Source organism: Rousettus aegyptiacus, unplaced genomic scaffold, assembly GCF_014176215.1.
Source record: "Rousettus aegyptiacus isolate mRouAeg1 unplaced genomic scaffold, mRouAeg1.p scaffold_m13_p_2, whole genome shotgun sequence".
Taxonomy (NCBI): Eukaryota; Metazoa; Chordata; class Mammalia; order Chiroptera; family Pteropodidae; genus Rousettus; species Rousettus aegyptiacus.
The window spans coordinates 99,001,380-99,007,553 of NW_023416295.1; the positions used below are offsets into that span (position 1 = coordinate 99,001,380).

General features: G+C 39.1%; 1 pseudogene; it reads left to right on the forward strand.

The window, feature by feature from the left end:
* Positions 1-518: 518 nt before the first annotated feature.
* On the forward strand, positions 519-3,646 carry LOC107517168 (annotated as a pseudogene).
* The last annotated feature ends 2,528 nt before the right edge of the window (positions 3,647-6,174 follow it).

A 6,174-nucleotide genomic window follows, 5' to 3' on the forward strand; every position in this document is an offset into this window, starting at 1 on the left:
GTTCTACCCTACCTTTTCTGGGCTTATAGGAAATAAACTAGATAAGCCCCTCTGGTTGAGTCCCACTGATGCCATTTAAGTTATTTACATTCATTAAATTGAGTTAGGTGTCTGGTATGTGCAAACAAAGTTCTGACTGATAGAATATTAATATTATTCTCTTCCTATTTTCTCAGTTTCGAACTGAGGTTACCTGGCTAGTGAATGCCATCCTGAGATTAGAGCTCAATCTACTTGAAAACAAAGCTGGGGCTTTTTCCATCACCATCCTGCCTCCCCCAACCTGATAAGATAGCCCTGGAAGGTAGGGACTCCTTGCCTGGTCTCGTGCTTTATTACAAAAGCATAACATGAGTTGGCTAAATATTCACTGGGCTCCTCAAAGAGGTAACTCCTAGATTCCCCCGATACTATCCAGAATCTCCAAAGAGGTACTTAGGGAAGACACTGAACATGGAGGCTTCACTGGCTCCACAATGATGTAGTGGACGTGGTTGGGGTGAGCTCTCAAGAGGCCTATGCCGTAAGGGTTAATGGTCAGATTTCACTTGTGGCAGAGCAGACCTGTTGGGAGCCAGGCTGCCCAAAGTCAGAGGAAGCCCCTCACCTGAATACAGGAATGACTCAGACATGTACACATAAATGTCCTTCCTGACATTGCCCGGGGGACTAAGGTTCCAGGAACTGGAGACAATAGTATAATCCTTTCAAAACAGCTAGCACTTTGCTCACGTTACCAAGATAGATAAAGAAAGTTAAGAAATTAAGACGTGTTGTGATTAGGTAACTCCCGCCTAAAGCTACATGTTCCCTCCCTTAAACCTGCCCCTATATATGTAACCCCCCTACTTACAATAAATGAGACTTGATCAGAAAGCCTGTCTTGTCTCCATTCTTTGCGCCTCTTGTCCCCCTTCTCCTTCAGTCCTAGGACCTCCGTTGACTGTCCCGCGGGCCGGGACACAGACCTAAAAATCAAGATGACATTGGACTTCAGGGATTTGCCCATAGCTAAGGACCTACAAGAGAATGAGGGCTACTCAACTGTTCAGGGGAAACCCAGCTCATGCCACCAAAAGCATCCCATTTTTTGTTGGACTTATACTTCACATCCAGGCCTCCTGACATTCAAGCTAATGCTCTTTCCACTAACTCAAACTGCCTTTGTATTACTACCCTTCCAGATATTGCAAAACATTGCTTAAACCATAACAGTAGTTATCAGGTTTCAGAAATATTGCTTAATCAAGACCTAGCTAAGAAAAAAGAAAAAGAAAGATTTAATCCATTGACATTTGAAGGCATACTGATCTTTAAAAAATTAAAAATCCTGTAGCATTATTACCAATAACATTTATTAAGCACCTGAAGCTTTACTTGGAATTAAACAATGCAGATAAACCACTTCTGAGTTCATTTACTATCTAAAAATCTGTATGAACCCTCTAAACATGTAGACACTGTGCTAGGTGCTGGGGGCCGAGTGATGAGGCAGCCAGATATACTCCCTGCTCTCATAGAGCCTGCAGCCAAGCAGGGGAGACCACTGTGAAATAAACAGACACATGGAAAATTGTAAATGAGAATAAGGATTAAAACACAAGAGAAAAAAGAGGGAACTAATTTTTGAAGGGAAGGGTTGGGGAGATGGGGATCAGGGGATTTCCAATCTAGGTCAGATGGTGTTAATGCATCTCTAAACAGACAACCTCAAAGATTTCCATTTGGGCAAAAAGACTAAGTGCATATGGGGCATGGTAATTAAAGCGGGAGCAATCATGTGTTTAGCCAATTGGTCTCAGAGAAGGAACCATCACTTTTAAGTCTCCCAAGAGTCTGGAGCTCCTGCAGTGATGACTCATCCAGCATGAAGAACAGGTTCTTGGACATCCTAAACAGTGCCCTTTAGAGCCCAAAACAAAGGAAAAATGTGCACTTCTGTATACACTCATCAAAATATCCTCCAAAATCTTTTGAACTAAGGAATAAAAATTAATAGAAGCTCTATAATCAAAAGACACAACAACCTATAAAGCCCCATATTATATGCCCAACCTATTCCCATGTATTGTCAATGCTCATAAACCTGCCTGGAGGGTTATGTGAGGACCTAGGGGCCAGGAAGTTGGGGCTGAATGGAAATGGCTGTTCCCATCATGCAAAGATACAAAATGGTAACAGTAACAACAATAGCCTGTCTTTATTTAAAAATTTGATATTTGCTCATCACAAATTTATTCTGCATTTTAAATTTTTTTCATTAAAATATCTTGATTATTATTATTATTTTGATTACTAAGTTTTTTGGCACCCCTGTGAATTTTGCTGCCAGAAGTGAGCTCTTCCCTTACCTTACCCTAATCCTCACCCTGGTATTGAATCAGGCAAAGACTTCAACTTTAAATATTTTCAAAAGCAAACATCTATGACAGGTACAATTTCATGCCTTTTCCTACCATGTATCCTTTTGATCCAGCATAAGCTTGAATAATGTCAGATGTGAACTTTCAGGAACTAGGTTTCCCTTTAGCAATTTGGTTTTCAGCACATGCCAACACTTGGAAATTGTGATCTGGGTGGAAGAAAGGGGTCACCCTCCTGCCAAATTTTGTTGCGTGTAAGATGCTGGTGGTTGGATGCATTGTAGAAAAGCAACATCTGGTTTCAATGCTACTTTTTTCCCCTTAAAATAAAATCATTTCTAAAAAATTTGCTACTTTTTACTTAATAAAGTCCATGGTCTTATTATTAGGCACAAAAAAAGATGTTAGAACATATATTTTTATTCAAGCATTTTCTTATTAAAAAGATTTTGGCCGTGTATGGCCATGCCACCCTGAATGTGTTCAATCTCATCTGATCGCAGAAGCTAAGCAGGATCAGGCCTGGTTACTACTTGGATGGGAGCCCACCTAGGAAGCCCAGGGCTTGTAGGTGTTAAAAAAAAAAAGAAAAAAGATTTTGGCACTCTCTTTCCAGTTGGCGCCAAGCTGTGGGCATCTCTCTGGACAACTGGCCCAAGTGCACGCCACAAGACAGAGGGCAAGAGAAGGCCCTTCCACAAGAAGCGAAAATATGAGCTGAGACGTCCTGCTGTCAACACTAAGATTAGTCTGTGCTGGATACACATAGCCGGTGTGTGGGGAGGCAACAAGAAGTACCGTGCCTTGAGGCTGGACATGAGGAACTTATCCTGGAGCTCCGAGTGTTGTACATGCAAAACAAGGATTATTCATGTTGTCTACAATCCATCCAACAAGGAACTGGTTCACACCAAGATCCCGGTAAAGAATTGCCTCATGCCCATTGACAGCACATCGTACAGACAGTAGTACAAGTCCCACTATGTACCGTCCCCAGGCATAAGGAGGAGACCAAGCTGATTCCTGAGGAGGGAGAGATTTTAAACAAAACCCTATCAAAGAAAATACATAAGAAATATGATGAATGGAGAAAGAATGTCAAAATCAGCAGTTTTCTACAGGGGCAGTTCCAGCAGGCCAAGCTTCTTTTGTGCATCACTTCAAGACCAGGCCAATGAGGCTGAGCAGATGGCAATAGGCTAGAGGGCAAGGAGCTGGAGAGTTCCATGCGAGGGAAATCAAGGCCCGGGAAGCCAAATAAATCCTTACCCCACCCATTTTAGTTCATGTAATAAAGGTGTTTATGGTTCTCAAAAATAAAAATAAAAATTATTTTTGGAGGCACACTTTCTAGCTTAACCAGAAGCCAGGTACAGTCTGAATTAAACTAAAGAATGACATTTCTCTTGTCTATGTTCCCAGTTCTGATTGGGCAACACCCAAACATACTACCTATTGCTTAATAAATGTCATGGAATTCCTTGAACAAAATTAAATGTGTGCTTGCTTTCAAACTAAAGCACAGTGCCTTCCTGCATGATTATGTTAAATGTTGTGATGAAATCAAGCTAACACTACTGAGGTGTGGCAGTCCCAAAGAGGCTGAGAACTCCCAGCCCAGATTCTAGTATTAGAACTTCTCAGCAAACCAGATGCAAATGCAAAAGAAACAAAAATAAAGCCACACCCAGCTCACGAAGTACTGGATGTGTGACCTTCAGTGAGTAACATAATCTCACTTTTCCTCTACTGTTAAATGGGCCAACTTAAGCTTAACTTCTAGTGGTGTTGTGAGGTTAAAAAGAAACTATGCATTGTGGCACAGACTTCTTATGGCCCCCCATATTTATCTCCTCTTACTCTATAGGCATAGAAACCCCAACTTTTTAGCTGCTGTACATGCTGTGCAGAATAAAGACTACATTTCCAAGCTTCCCTTGCAGCCAGATGTGTTCATGTGGTTCAATTCTAGCCAAGGATATACGAGCAACAACTAGTGATGAAGAGCCAAGAGCCATCCTAGAATGTAAGGGCTATACCCTAGGAACAGCAGAGCAGCAAGATAGTAGAAGCTTGAATCTTTGACCCCGTGGAGCCATCACATCAGCTATGGGCTGCATATGTCCAGACTGTTTATGAATGATAAAATTCTATCTTGTTTAAGCCACTGTTACTTTGAGTCTCTGTTATGGCAGGTATACCTGTATCCTAACTAATATCCCATGTAAAGTGTTTTCGACTAACACATTATAAAGCATACAACAAATGTTAGCTATGATGATGATGGTGATAGTTATGAATTCTGCCTCTACTACCCTTTAGAACAGCATCAAACAATTAGAATAAAATTAGGGCTACACAATTTGAAATACATTTCCCTTTCCCCCTTTAACCCCATTCTCTGACTCTAGTGATATTCATGCAATAGATATTCATGCAAAGGGCATCTACCCATGATCAATAATGTAATTCCTTTCTATTAATTACAAATGTGCCTGGGAGGGGGTCATTTCTAAGGGACTACTTAAAAAATCAAATTGTCTCATTATATGCTTTATACTAAAAACTTCTAAGAATCAACAACATTTCCCGTATTTGCTACAGATGATTTTTAAAAATAAAACACCACAGATATGGCTGAAGCTCCTGGCCTTACCCATTCCATTTCCGACAGGTTATGGCCCTTTGGAGGTGGCTGAGTATCCTCCCCATTCTGTATTTATCTCTTAATAAATACATGTATCCATAAGAAATATAAAGTATAGCTTTGGATAACTTTTAATCTTACACCTATTGGTTATACACTGCATATAACACTTAGCAACTTTCTTATTTAGGAGGCTATTAAAAGCAATGCCACAACAATCATCTTTGTTAAATGCAGGTAAGGTGTCATTAGTGTTATATTATTCTCCATACATTTTGTGTATTTGACATACATTATAAACACAATTATAAATAAGAAGTAAGAATTTAAAAGAACTAATCCAAAACCGTGTTGACAGATAACATCACCAAGACCACTCTGATTGGGGCCGGAATGGAGCAGGACATAGCTGGTTGTTTCTTAAGCTTTTTACCCTATATGTGTGAGCAATCAACTTTAAAAAAAAAAAAAAAAAAGCAAAAATTCCGAACTTTCCCAGCAAATATGTGAATAGGTGAGTAATCACTTTACAAATCTAAATCTTTCTAAAATACTCACCACAGTTTTTTCTTAAAATGCTCAATTCAGATATATTTGATAGGTATAACTCTACTATAAAATGTCTACTAAAACTACTCTTTTATTATAGTTACTATAATTAATTTTGATAGGTGATCAATAAAATTCTTTCGAACATAAAAACATTAAATTAGGATAGAATGAATCATTTTCTCTTGGTCTGAGGAATAAAAATGCAGATTATTGAGGTATCAATTTTTTATTTATTTAGTTATTTTTATTTTTATTTAGTTCTTTAATGTCACCACATATTTGACTCCTTTTACCCCATCTACCTCCCTCCTCCCCGCTCTCCTCCTACCCTCTGGTAACCACTAGTCCATTGTCCATGTCCATGAGTCTCTGTTTGTTTGTCCTGTTCATTTGTTGCTTTTATGTTTATATCCCGCAGGTATCAGTTTTTTAAAACAGGCATTTCTCTATACTTCATTTATATATGGGCTGTCCATGCAAAAATAGCATCTACTTCTAATATTATCCTTCACTATTAGAAGACTAACGTGACAAAAATTCAACTTTTTAAAAAAGTTATATATTCAGAATAATAGAAAGACAAGACTATTTGGAAACTGACCCTTCTTGCAC